The 14,887-nt window shown below is 46.5% G+C and overlaps 1 protein-coding gene across 1 annotated transcript in view; it reads right to left on the bottom strand.

Moving 5' to 3' along the window:
• Positions 1–14,887, bottom strand: part of ADGB (androglobin) — a 790,434-nt gene that overhangs the window by 69,412 nt on the left and 706,135 nt on the right. The gene's annotated exons all lie outside the window — the stretch shown is intronic.

Raw genomic sequence — 14,887 nt, 5'->3', positions numbered from 1 at the left:
ATTGATTAATAGCCATTAATGGACTTCTCCTCCAAGAACTTATCCAAACCTTTTTTGAACCCAGATACACTAACTGCACTAACCACATCCTCTGGCAACAAATTCCAGAGCTTTATTGTGCGTTGAGTGAAAAATAATTTTCTCCGATTAGTCTTAAATGTGCTACTTGCTAACTTCATGGAATGCCCCCTAGTCCTTCTATTATTTGAAAGTGAAAATAACCGAGTCACATCTACTCGTTCAAGACCTCTCATGATCTTAAAGACCTCTATCATATCCCCCCTCAGCCGTCTCTTCTCCAAGCTGAACAGCCCTAAGCTATTCAGCCTTTCCTCATAGGGAAGCTGTTCTATGCCCTTTATCATTTTGGTTGCCCTTCTCTGTACCTTCTCCATCGCAATTATATCTTTTTTGAGATGCGGCGACCAGAATTGTACACAGTATTCAAGGTGTGGTCTCACCATGGAGCGATATAGAGGCATTATAACATTTTCCGTTCTATTAACCATTCCCTTCTTAATAATTCCTAACATTCTATTTGCTTTTTTGACTTTGAAAACTTTGTGGCTAAAACAAATTTGCTGCACTTGTTGTTGTGAGTGTTTAGTGGACTCTTGGGCTGGCCTGGCGGAGACTGGGAAAGGTGGACCACTGTCTCCGTGGAGAGAGGTGCAGGCCGGGAGGCGGACACTGGACCATGTGAAGGAGTAGGCCATCACCCTGGAAACCCGTACTCCCCAGGAGGGGTCAGTGGGAGTCGGGCTGCTGGGACTTAGGAGATCAGTGAAGATGTCTTTACCCTGGAAGCCGAGACTCCCCCGGGAGGAGCCCGTAGGAGCCCTGCCGCTGGGGCTTAGGTGAACGGCCACGCAGAGATGATGATCCATGATCAAGGCAGATACCAGGCTGGAACTGAAGCAGGATACTGAGACAGGGACCTGGCTGGTACTGAAGCAAGGTAATAAGGCTAGCACCAGGCTGAAACGGAAGCAGGGTACTGAGGCAAGAACCTGGCTGGAACTGAAGCAAGGAACCAGGTTGGAACTGAAGCAAAGCACAGAAGCAGGAACCAGGCTGGAACTGAAGCAAGGCACAAAGCAGGAACCAGGCTGGAACTGAAGCAAACAGACATTAGCGAACTCCAAGGCACACAGCAACTAGGAACCCCAAGGTAACCTCATTGCAAGGCGTCTAACCGAGGCAGGCGCCAGCCTTACACACCTGCCGGTATCTGACGTCACTGAGGCGGGCAGAGCTTCGAGTGGCGGGAAAGGGCCTACAAGTTTGGGCTCTTTGTGCGCGGGCACGCCTAGGAGGAGGGTGACTGGCTTTGGCATCTTGGCGGCGACGCCCCCGCGGGAACACCGCTGAAGAACAGGCCCAGGACCTGGCGGACCCCTGTAATGAGCCCGAGTCCCAACCCCGGAAGATCAAGGTAAGGTCCCGGTCGCGAGTGCCACGATTGGGGCCGCAACAGTACCTCCCCTCTTACACCCCGTCTTAGCAGGCCCGGGTTTACCTGGATGTTGACGATGAAATTGCCGCAGTAGCTCTTTATCCAAGATGTTGCGGGCTGGTTCCCATGTGTTGTCCTCGGGACCACAGCCCTCCCAGGCAACAGATACTCCCAGTGTCAGTGATGGAACCGGACGTCTAGGACCTCCCGAACTTGATGGGTTGGCTCATCAGGTACAGCAGGATCTGTGGAATCAGGAACTCGACGGTGATACCTAGAGAGAACAAGGGGCTTCAACAAGGAGACATGGAACACATTATGTATGTGCATGAAGAAGGTAGGCGTAAACGATAGGATACTGATCCCACACGCTCAGCAATACGAAAGGACCCACAGTATCTTGGGGCCAACCTTCGGGACGGGATTTGAAGCTGGAGGTTCCTTGTGCTGAGCCAAACTCGGTCCCCAGGAAGAAAGATAGGCACTGGCTGCCGATGTCGATCTGCCCATTTCTTGGTGGTCTTGGCCGCTTTGGCAAGTTTTCTCTGAATGGAAGTCCACAGAGATTGTAGTTGCTGGGTGGAGAGTTGCACTGCGGGTAGCGCGCTTGGAAGAGGCAGAGGTAGTAGTGGTTGCAACTGTTTCCTATAGACTGTAAGGAAGGGCGAGCTTCCCGTGGCAGAATGCGTATGGTTGTTATATGAGAATTCAGCCTATGGCAGTAGCTTGGCACAATTATCTTGTCTCTCATTGATGAAGGAGCGAAGGAACGTTTTTAAGGTCTGGTTGGTGCGTTCCGTCTGCCAGTTATTCTGGGGGTGGAACGCAGTCGATAAGCTGAGTTGCACATTGAATCTTTTACATAAGGCTCTCCAATACCGGGCGGTGAACTGAGGACCTCGGTCGGACACTATGTCTTGGGGTAGAAGTAGGCAGAGGAACGAAGTGAGCCATTTTGGAGAACCGCTCCACGGTCACCCAGATGATAGTGTTCCCTTCGGAGGCTGGGAGGTCCACCACAAAATCAGTGGAGATGTGGGTCCAAAGTTCTACTGGAATGAGTAATGGTTGCAGCAGGCCCCACGGCTTCCCCATGCGTGGCTTCTGCAAAGCACAGGTGGGGCAGGAATCCACCAAGGCACGAATATCTTGTTTCATCGTTGGCCACCAGTAAAACCTATTTGCCGGAGCGAGAGTTCTGTCACAGCCTGCATGGCCCCCTGTGAGGGAATTGTGGGCCCAGAGCAAGACCGCTCTTCGAGAGCATCGAGGAACCACTGTCTTCCCTTGGGAGCTTACTGCAGTCACAGAGAGGTTAATCTTTGCGGGATCCAGAATGTACTGGGGTGGATCCTCAGCCTCTTCCAGCTCGGTGGAATGCAACAAGGCGTCTGCTCAGACGTTCTTAGAGGCAGGCCGGTAACGAAGTGTGGTTGAAGCGGTTGAAGAATAGGGACTAGCGAGCCTGCCTTGGGTTCAAGCGTTGGGCCTGACACAAGAATTCTAAGTTTTTGTGGTCGGTGTATACCATGATGGGGTAGTTGGTTCCCTCCAACCACTGTCTCCATTCTTCAAAGGCTAGCTTAATGGCCAACAACTCCTTGTCCCCAATGCTGTAGTTATTTTCGGCAACTGAGAATCTCCTGGAAAAGTACGGGCAGGGGAGGAGTTGTCCGGAGTCAGAGCACTGGCTAAGCACAGCCCCTACCGCGACATTAGAGGAGTCCACCTCCACCACGAATAGTCGGAGGGGGTCTGGGTGACGAAGGCAGGTGTCCTGCAGGAAGGCCTCCTTGAGGGTTTCAAAGGCTTGGTAGGCGGGAACGGGCCAGTCCACTGCATTGGCTCCCTTTCGAGTAAGGGCGGTGAGCAGAGCTACAATACGTGAGTAGTTAGGGATGAAGTGTCTATAAAAGTTGGCAAAGCCGAGGAAGAGTTGCAATGCTTTTAGCCCTCTCGGCCGAGGCCAGTCTCTGATGGCGGCCACTTTCTCAGGGTCCATCTGGAATCTGGAAGCAGAGACTATATAACCCAGGAACGGCAGGGAAGTTCTTTCAAAGCAACACTTCTCCAATTTTGTGTATAGACCATTGTCCCGGAGAATTTGCAAAACCTGACGAACTTGCTGGCGATGCGAAGGCAGATCGTGGGAGTAAATTAACACGTTGTCTAGGTAGACAATGACTGAGGTATTCAGGAGGTCTCAAAGTATCTCGTTCATTAGGTGTTGGAACACCGCCGGGGCGTTGCATAGTCCAAAGGGCATAACGAGATACTCATAGTGCCTATCCCGGGTGTTAAAGGCGGTCTTCCATTCGTCCCCAGGACGGATCCGCAGTAAGTTATAGGCACCTCGTAAATCTAGTTTTGTGAACACTTTAGCCCCCTGCAACCTATCCAGGAGCTCGGGAATTAACGGAAGTGGATAATGATCCCGCTTTGTGATCGCATTGAGACCCCGATAGTCAATGCATGGCCTCAATGAGCCGTCCTTTTTACTAACGAAAAAGAAACCCGCCCCAGCGGGTGATTTGGACGGATGGATAAAGCCCTTTGCCAGATTCTCAGAGATGTATTCTGACATGGCCCGGGTCTCTGGTAAGGACAAGGGGTACACTCTACCCCGAGGAGGCGTTGTCCCAGGTAATAGCTCAATGGCACAATCGAAAGGGCAATGCTGGGGTAGAATCTCCGCCTTAGATTTAGAGAACACATCGGTAAAGTCTTCGTAGGGCGCGGGAAGACCGATGGCAGAGTGCAGAAGAGGAAGACCTGGAGCATTAGGAACCTTCAAACAGTTGGAAAAGCAGTACGGGCTCCACTTGGTAATCTGCAGGGTATCCCATTGGATGGTGGGAGAGTGTTTCTGTAGCCACGGCAACCCTAGCACCATGGGGTGGATGGCCTTCTCCAATACCAGGAAGGCTATCTCCTCCAAATGGATCGCCCCGGTGCATACGGTTATGGGTGTCGTGGAGGCCGTGATGGGGCCTGGAAGAAGTGTTCCCTGGATGGAGGTAATCCGCAGAGGCGTCTCCCGAGAATGCAAGGGGATCTGTAACTAGTGTACTAAATCCTTCAGGATGAAGTTACCTCCTGCTCCGGAGTCCAGGAAGGCGAGAGTCTCCAGGGACCCACCCGGATACTCCAGGGTAATGGGTACAGTACATTGAGGAGCAGCTGCACAACCTAGGAGGAACTCCTCACGACCTCCTAGGTTTTGGCATTTTCCGAACGCTCATGGCAGTGCGCCAGGAAATGGCCTTTCTGGCCGCAATAAAGGCAGAGGCCCAAGGCACGGCGACGTTGTCTCTCCTGCACAAAGGAAAGGGAACTCTCCTCAGGACTCATGTTTGAATATTTGCTACTACCACCAAGATCTGCACCCGCAGCTGCTCCTCCCCACCCAGGCATAGTTCATCATGTTTCAGGTCCTAGCATGTGTGTTAGACTCCTTGGTCCGTGTTTCAAGACGGGTCGGGTGGACAGTACGCCCTGGTTGACAGTCCGCCGCATGCAGGGGGCCCCGTCCCCTTTCACCCCACTCCCCTCTTCTTGGGTTCTATCTGAGAAGCTTGTTTGCTGTTTGAGCTCTCTCAGAGTATCTCAAATCTTTATTCAATAGCTATTGCTAGTTTGCTACAATTAATTTTCTATTGCTGAAAAAGATATTTGTTCTTTTTTGCTGCTGTGCTTGCCAGGCAGCCAGGCTTTTTTTTTTTTTTTTTTTTTTGAACTACTTGTTGACTATCGGTCTTGTGCCGGTATTTAGCCTTAGATGGAGTTTACCACCCACTTTCGGCTGCATTCACAAACAACCCAACTCCAAGAAGACCTGGTCCCAGCACGCTGGGGTTCACTACTACCAGCCTAACACCATCCGCGGGCTGAGCCTCGTCTTGTCTTGCCTCCTTGTCTTTCCCCTATCAACACCACAGTGACCTGACTACCTCAGCTCTGCCATCCTGTCTTGCCCCTAGCAAAACCACAGTGACCTGACTACCTCAGCTCTGCAAGCCTGTCTTGCCCCTATCAAAATCACAGGGACCTGACTACCTCCACTCTGCCAGGCTGTCTTGCCCCTATCAACTTTCTGCCACTCTGCCTTGCTGCCACACACCAGACGACTCACTCTACTCCTTGTGGTGTTCTTGCCACTATCATGGTTCCTCAGTGTGTTGGTGGTAGTCTTTCTGCTGCTTTGTCTCTTTATCGGCGCCTTGTGGTTTTTTTATGACACTCTTTCTGCTTGTTATGTTCCCCCTTCATTGTGCTGTAGGATGTTGATGTCACTTGTCTTGCCACTTTGCCTGTCATGCTGCCTTCAAGGGTTCATGCAACTGTTATTGGTGCTCTCTTTTGAAGCTGTGGTGTGTTTTTGACACTCTTGCTGCTGCTTTGCACCTTTGTTAAAGCACTCTTGCCACTCCTGGTACCCCTTTGCCCCTTTACAGTGCCTTAGGCTATTCATGCCACTTTGGTGTCACTTTGCCATAATCTAAGTACCTTGGATCTCTTTTCTCATTCTGATGATTGCTCCCCAGAGGTTTCATCAGAATTGATAAGAAAATCCCAATTCTGCAACCAAAAATAGGCTGAAAATACTTCCCCCATTGACTTTAATGGCAAACGAAAAACGAATGAAACTAATAAACAAATTGGTTTTTTCCCCTATGAAACTAATGAAATGAATTTGGGTGCCGGCAAAATGAAAAACGAAACAAAACAAAATTTTTCCTTCTGCACATCCCTAACTTAACATTAGCAGCAAGATAAATAGTACATTGATAAGTCAAGGAAATACAAATCAAATATTACCAAAATGAGGACTATCCAATGTAACTGCTGTGGAGCCTGTATTCTGAGGGAAAGCATCTGGAAACTTAGAGCTTGCCCAATTTGTGCACAACTCTCTTCCTTGAAAAAGGAGCTGACTGAGGTTAAAGCTCAATTAGCTTCAATTACAAGTATTACACCCACATTGCATTACTCAGAAAATAATTCCCCAATATCACAGAAAAACCAAGAGTCAAGAAAAGGAGATTCATTAGGCTCAGGTAGGACCCACAGTCACCCATTCTTGACAGATGGGCAGCCAACAGGTATACCCCCCCCCCACTCAAATAGGTCATTAAGAAATTCTTTAAAATTCAGGATTACAATGGGCTCTGGTAGAATTAGACCTGTGATGAGGAGACACACAATGTACCAAATGCAAAAAGAACAAAAAGCCTTCTCTATATTAAAAACTGAAGAAGTTCTTGAGAAAAACATTGAAGGGTTACCAGAAAAGAGAAAAAAAACACAATGCATGCAGAATTTCAAGATCCATAACCAAAAGAAAAATCTAATTGAGATGGATAACTCTGTCAACAGTGGCACAACTGCAAAAGGAAAGAGTGAAGTGAATAACAAATCTCACTAAAGTCTCATAAGGAGTCCAGGAAAAGCAATAACCTTAAAGAGAGTACCTGGAAGGCTATGACCACAAATGCTCATAGTTTGGGAAATAAAATCCCAGATCTGCAGGCCCTAATGACTGAGGCAGAATTGGACATTGTTGCTATCACAGAAACATGGTTCACAGAATCTCATGAATGGGATACAACAATACCAGGCTATAACTTGTTAAGGAAGGACAGAGAGGATAGAAAAGGGGGAGGTGTGGCTCTTTATGTCAGAAACAACATCCAAGCATCTGAGCTGCAAGGAAGTTGGGGTAAGGAAGAAGCTCTATGGGTCGACCTAAAAAAAGATGACGGAGCGTCCATTTATATTGGAGTGGTTTACAGGCCTCCAAACCAAAAGGAAGAGCTGGACAGAGATCTGGTTGAAGACATCCATAAGATAGGTAAGAAGGGAGAAGTGGTGATCGTTGGTGACTTTAATATGCCAGATGTAGACTGGAAAATCCCATCTGCAGAAACTAAAAATAGTAGAGAGATAGTGGATGCCATGCAAGTATCTTTGTTCAAACAAATGGTATTGGAACCCACGAGAGAAGGAACTATACTCGACTTAGTGCTCACTAATGCAGATAATGTCTCTGATGTCCAGGTGGGTGCCCACCTCAGCACCAGTGATCATCAAACGGTATGGTTTAATATCACTAAAAGAATATGGAAAAGAACCACAAAGACCCGAGTTTTACAGTTCAAAAACACAGACTTTGAGGAAATGGGGAAGTACCTGGAGGAAGAACTAAAAGGATGGGAGAATGAGAGAGATGTGGATCAGCAGTGGACCAATCTAAAAGGAGCAATCACCAAGGCAACTGCTCTATATGTTAGAAATGTAAAGAAAAGCAAAAGAAAATTGAAACCTATCTGGTTCTCAAAGGAGGTGGCTGACAAAATTAAAGCTAAAAGAACAGCATTCAAGAAATATAAAAGATCCCAAAGGGAGGAGCACAAAGAAGAATATTTGTTTCAACTGAGGGAGACGAAGAAATTAATCAAGTTGGCAAAAAGTCAAGCGGAAGAGAGGATTGCCAAGGAGATAAAAAATGGTGACAAAACATTTTTCAGATACATCAGCGAAAAGAGAAAGGTCCAAAGTGGTATAGTGAAATTGAAAGGTGGTAATGATCAATGTGTGGAGAGAGACGAAGAAATGGCAGAAATATTAAACGAATACTTCAGCTCTGTGTTCACTAAAGAAGACCCTGGAGAAGGACCATCTCTACACAAGAAGAAACTGGAGGGAAGTGGAATAGATGAAAATCCTTTTACAATAGAAAATGTATGGGAAGAGCTAAAGAATCTGAAAGTGGACAAAGCCATGGGGCCTGATGGGATTCATCCAAGGATACTGAGGGAGCTCAGAGATGTTCTGGCGGGTCCGCTGTGTGACCTGTTCAATAGATCCCTAGAAACAGGAGTGGTACCAAGAGATTGGAGAAGAGCGGTGGTGGTCCCGCTTCACAAGAGTGGGAACAGGGAGGAGGCTGGCAACTACAGACCAGTTAGCCTCACTTCGGTGGTGGGAAAAGTAATGGAGTCACTGCTGAAAGAGAGAATAGTGAACTATCTACAGTCAGGAGAATTGATGGACCAGAGGCAACATGGATTCGCCAGGGGAAGATCCTGTCAGACAAATCTGATTGACTTTTTTGACTGGGTAACCAAGGAATTGGATCGAGGAAGAGCGCTCGATGTCATCTACTTGGATTTCAGCAAAGCTTTTGATATGGTTCCGCTCAGGAGACTGGTGAATAAAATGAGAAGCTTAGGAGTGAGTGCCGAGGTGGTGACCTGGATTGCAAATTGGTTGACAGACAGAAGACAATGTGTGATGGTAAACGGAACTTTCTCTGAAGAGAGAGCGGTTTTAAGTGGTGTACCGCAAGGATCTGTTTTGGGACCGGTCCTGTTCAATATCTTTGTGAGCGACATTGCGGACGGGATAGAAGGTAAGGTTTGTCTTTTTGTGGATGACACTAAGAACTGCAACAGAGTGGACACGCCGGAAGGAGTGGAGAGAATGAGACGGGATTTAAGGAAACTGGAAGAGTGGTCAAAGATATGGCAGCTGAGATTCAATGCCAAGAAGTGCAAAGTCATGCATATGGGGAGTGGAAATCCAAATGAACTGTATTCGATGGGGGGGGGGGGGGGGAAGGCTGATGTGCACGGAGCAGGAGAGGGACCTTGGGGTGATAGTGTCTAATGATATGAAGTCTGCGAAACAATACGACAAGGCGATAGCAAAAGCCAGAAGAATGCTGGGCTGCATAGAGAGAGGAATATCGAGTAAGAAAAGGGAAGTGATTATTCCCTTGTACAGGTCCTTGGTGAGGCCTCACCTGGAGTTCTGTGTTCAGTTCTGGAGACCGTATCTACAAAGAGACAAAGACAAGATGGAAGCGGTACAGAGAAGGGCGACCAAGAAGGTGGAGGATCTTCATCGGATGACATACGAGGAGAGATTGAAGAATCTAAATATGTACACACTGGAGGAAAGGAGGAAAGGAGGAGCAGGGGTGATATGATTCAGACTTTCAGATACTTGAAATACTTTAAAGATCCAAAGACAACGACAAACCTTTTCCGTCGGAAAAAAATCAGCAGAACCAGAGGTCACGAGCTGAGGCTCCAGGGAGGAAGACTAAGAACCAATGTCAGGAAGTATTTCTTCACGGAAAGGGTGGTGGATGCCTGGAATGCCCTTCCGGAGGAAGTGGTGAAGTCTAAAACTGTGAAAGGCTTCAAAGGGGCGTGGGATAAACACTGTGAATCCATCAAGTCTTGTGGGCGTAAATATAGAGGAGGCGGTAAAACACTGCACGGAGTGGCAGTAGCCACAGCGGCATTCAAACACTGCACGGAGCGGCAGTAGCCACAGAGGCATTCACAGAGCGGGATGCCAGTGGCCAGTAGTTGGTGTTCCACCTTCAGGCGGCAGCAAAACACTGCACGGAGCGGCAGTAGCCACAGAGGCATTCACGGAGCAGGATGCCAGTGGTTTGTGTTCCACCTTCACGGAGTGGAAGGATGGAGGGCTGCCATCTCCAAAAAAAAAACAAAAGAAAAAAAAACAAACAAAAAACAAACAAACAAACAAAACAGAGGTGGGTAAGAGTATGGGGCAGGGGTGTGGCCGCTTGTTGCGGCGGTTGCTACCCCTGATTGAGTTGGATGTTCACTGGGATGCGGATACGGCGCTGCTCTCTGCATTGGTGGAGGGGTGGAAGGGAATTGGGGCCGGAGGGTGCTGGAAGCCAATAGTGACGGGTGGGAGGGAGAAAAAAAGGGGGGGGGGAGATAAAAAAAAAAAATGGATAAACTGCGTAGCTTGCTGGGCAGACAGGATGGGCCGTTTGGTCTTCTTCTGCCGTCATTTCTGTTTCTATGTTTCTACTGCCAGCCAGTGGCTCAAAGCCCCACTTTTGGTTGTCTTCAAGTTGTGTAACCCTCTTTAGTGCCAAATTATTTGGGAAAGACTGCATCTCCATGACTGGATTTTTTTATGGGTTGGGTTTTTTTTTTTTGTTCTTTACAGTTGCAGTGAGAAATCATTAATATAAAAATAAACACAAATCAATTCAAATTTGCTTAATTATAACAACATATAAAACAACCATAAACATATAAAACTGCAATATATAACACAAGTAATGTTCTAGTCTCTCAAAGTCAAATAAAATGACTTAAATACCTTTTTTTCAAATACTTGATGTTGCATTTGTGCTGGGTGTTTTTTTTTTTTATTATATTTTCAGTTTTATTGTAATTTTAATTTAATTTTATTATTGGTTGTTTTATTTGGTGTGAAATTTCATGATTGTTAGGATTACTTTCCCCCTCTGTACATCACTTTGTCACCCTCAGTTCCATTTTTCTGCCCATTGTTATTTATTTTACAGTAGCTCCCCTCCCCATAGATGGCATTATGCACTTTTGAATTAGGGATAGAAGATGCACACTGAGCATGTTCTGACTGTCTCTACAGAAAAAGAGCCTGAAACCAAGAGTGAATGCCTAAATTTTATACAAATAATCATTTCTCAACCTTAAAAAAGCAGGCTCAGTCACTGAATTCCAGAGGAATCAATAAGAGAAGGTATATTGATCCCTTATATAATAATTAAACACTTGCCAATTCTTATGGGGAGAAAAACTGCAGTGAGGATGGTAATGTCTCACATAACTCAAAGTAGAAGCCATCCTTAAACCCAGTTATCTGAAACCTCTATAGTCCCTAGATAATTTATTGTTTCTTTGTGATAGTATAGTATTTATTTTTATTTGACAAGTGTTGTGGCCCCGGTTATGGCACTCGCGACCGGGACCTTATCTCGATCTTCCGGGGTTGGGACTCGGGCTCACTGCAGAGGTCCGCCGGGTCCTGGGCCTGTTCTGCGGGGGCGACACCGCCGGGACGCCAAAGCCAGCCGCCCTACTCCTAGGCGCACGTGCTCAAAGAGCCCGAACTTGTAGGCCCTTTCCCTCCACTTGATGCTCCGCCCGCCTCAGTGACGTCAGACGCCAGCGGGTATGTAAGGCCAGCGCCTGCCTCGGTTAGACGCCTTGCAACGAGGTTACCTTGGGGTTCCTAGTTGCTGTGTGCCTTGGAGTTCGCTAACGTCTGTTAGTATCTCGCTTCAGTTCCAGCCTGGTTCCTGCTTTGTGCCTCGCTTCAGTTCCAGCCTGGTTCCTGCTTTGTGCCTCGCTTCAGTTCCAGCCTGGTTCCTGCTTTGTGCCTTGCTTCAGTTCCAGCCTGGTTCCTGCTTTTGTGCCTTGCTTCAGTTCCAGCCAGGTTCTAGCCTCAGTATCCTGCTTCAGTTCCAGCCTGGTTCCTGCTTTGTGCCTCGCTTCAGTTCCAGCCTGGTTCCTGCTTTGTGCCTTGCTTCAGTTCCAGCCTGGTTCCTGCTTCTGTGCTTTGCTTCAGTTCCAGCCTGGTTCCTGCTTTTGTGCCTTGCTTCAGTTCCAGCCAGGTTCTAGCCTCAGTATCCTGCTTCAGTTCCAGCCTGGTTCCTGCTTCTGTGCCTTGCTTCAGCCTGGTTCCTGCCTCAGTACCCTGCTTCCGTTCCAGCCTGGTGCTAGCCTTAGTACCTTGCTTCAGTACCAGCCAGGTCCCTATCTCAGTATCCTGCTTCAGTACCAGCCAGGTCCCTGTCTCAGTATCCTGCTTCAGTTCCAGCCTGGTGTCTGCCTTGATCCCAGATCATCATCTCTGCATCCCCGCTCTCCTAAGCCCCAGTGGCCGGGCTCCTCCCAGGGGAGTCTCAGCTTCCAGGGTGAAGACCTCCTCCTTGTTCTCCTAAGTCCCAGCAGCCCGACTCCCACTGGCCCGCCCTGGGGAGTATGCTCCGGGCCCCACCTGATGACTTCATCCTGGGTGTCTTCCTGCTAGCCCTATAAAAGGGCTTCTTCTTCAGCCTTTGCCTTGCATCGGAGTTCTTCGTCCCTGGAGATTCCTGTCTTCCAGCGCTCCGTCAGGTCTTTGTTCCTTGTTCTTCATTGGAGCTCCATGTCCTGAGTCTTCAATGCTTCCTGAGTCTTCGTTGCTTCCTGATGTTCCATGTCTTCATGTTCCGAGGTTCCTAGTCCAGGTTTCCTGATGTTCCACTTCCTGATGTTCCAGGCTTCCTGATGTCTAGGAAACCGTATAAGGTACACAAAATGGGTGAAAGTTATTTCCGGGTTGATGACATTTTCTACAAACAAATTAGAGGTATTCCCATGGGTTCACCCTTAGCGCCATCGGTGGCTGGACTTTACGTGGCAGAATATGAGTTAAAATTCATATATGAATCTAGGTTTTTTGAAAATGTCATCACCTGGAAAAGGTACATAGATGACCTTTTCTTTTTGTGGAAGGGTAGTGAAGAGGCACTGTTAGAGTTCCAGGTATACATGAATCAGTGTGATGCCAATTTACAATTTACTTTTCTCAGAAATATGACTACTGTCACTTTTCTCAACATGGTGGTAAGCAAAGGCCCTCAGGGTATGGAGACAACGGTTTACAGGAAGCCTACCGACAGAAATACATTACTACATGCAGATAGTTTTCACCCCAGAAAACTTAAGGAAAATATACCTTGTGGACAATTTCTACGATATCGCAGATTGTGTTCTTCTGTGGCAGATTATAAAGTTAAGGCACAAGAGTTATCCGCCAGATTCTTAGAACAAGGTTACAGTAAAAAAGTGGTTAGAAAGCATTCAAAGGAGGACTTTATGCAAATCGTGATAACCTCTTGAAGGTTCAACACAAAGAACAGATATCTAGAACTGTTTGTACTCTCCCATACTCTTCCAAAACCACTGCTATTAAGCAAAGTATTATACAGCATTGGTCATTGTTATCAACCCTCCTGTGTTTTGCTGATAACCCTATTTTTGCCACTAAAAAGGGCAAAAATTTAAGGGATAAGTTGAAACAAAAAAGAGATTTTATGACGGATGCCCAACCCCATGGGCAATTTCAATGTGGGCATTGCTTGGTCTGTTCAAATGTGTTGTCTATACAGCAGTACCAATTTAAAGTAGGGTCACGGCTATATATTTTACCAGGACATTTTTCCTGCTCGAGTGAAAGAGTGGTTTATGTAATAACATGTCCTTGCGCGTTAGCATATATTGGCCATATTAACAGAACCATCAGACAACGGATAGTAGAGCATAAAATCTGTATTAGGACAGGTAAGGAGTCTGCCACACTGGTTGCTTATTGGAATCAGGAGAAACATTGTGTAGAGGATATTAAATATTTTGTAATTAAACGTGTTACAACGCTGAAGGGGATACTCAACGTTTACTCACACAATGGGAACAGAAATGTATTTTTGAATGGAACACCTTGGCCCCCAGAGGCCTTAATGCTGAAATAGAGTGGGCAGCATTTTTATAGTGGAGGTTGTAGTAGAGGATAGTATTCAAGTGACATGATGGGATGTGCATCAATGTACTGCCCTCGGCTGGTTATTGTATTTTTGAAGACAACATGGGAGAACAATTTTGTTGGTTGTCCTATTTTCTCATTTTTTTCATTTCTTGGGTTGGATATAATATGGAGTTTAGCAGGTTCTTATTTAAGCTGAATGTCAGTATTGGTTGAGGATTGAAAATGAAGGTGTAGGTTTAGTATGTACATATAGTGGGCTATAGCATGGCACAGATATGGTGTTTGTATACAAAAAATGAATAGAATTGATGCTAATAGTTCGAGTAGGCAGGTAATTAATGGAACAGTGGTGAGTTACAGCTTCATGCAATTAGCACTGACGCAGTGTTATGGCTGTTTGGTATTTAGGACGGAACTTTGAGATGCTAGGATAAATTTTATAGTTCTTTTAAATCGATCTTACGTTTTGAGTCCGTCAGCACGTTTGGCAACGCTTTTTTACGTAACATACTGATGATTAGATGTTTTGGCACGTTTAGACGTGCCTTCGGGCGTTGGCCCATACGCCACTTGCATTTGCTGGGTGGCGGCCGCATTAAAACCCGCTTAAAAGAACTTTAGAGGAGTAAATTTACTAGTATTCTCCGTGGAGCAATGTGGTTATGTTGGACCAGGCTTCAGTTTTCGATTCATTATAGATAAACATTGCAAACAAATCAATAGCTGGTGCAGTAGCAAGGTAATCCTGTCATGAGTTTGTAGAAGTTTTTATTGTGGCTTAGGCTGTAACTTTTGGGAGTTGGTAAGGTTTTGTATTATTGTTACAGGTTTTGCTGGGGAAAGTGTTATGAAACTCATATTCAAAGAAAGTCAAGCACGTTTTGAGATTCAGCCTGTGATGGTTTTGCATATAAAGCTGATTAAGAATATCATGGAGTAAGCGAGTTCATGGATAATGTGGAGGGTCCGTTGAAAGTGATTTTTTGAATGTTGGTTTGGTAAGCTTTTTTCAAACAGTTTGGATAGTATGTCTTTATTAGAATGGTATTATGTTTACTTAAGGTGAGAACTTATGGATTT

The sequence above is a fragment of the Rhinatrema bivittatum genome, chromosome 3 (assembly GCF_901001135.1).
Source record: "Rhinatrema bivittatum chromosome 3, aRhiBiv1.1, whole genome shotgun sequence".
Taxonomy (NCBI): Eukaryota; Metazoa; Chordata; class Amphibia; order Gymnophiona; family Rhinatrematidae; genus Rhinatrema; species Rhinatrema bivittatum.
The sequence above is the reverse complement of the archived record's forward strand: the minus strand, read 5'-3'. Positions and strand labels throughout refer to the sequence as shown.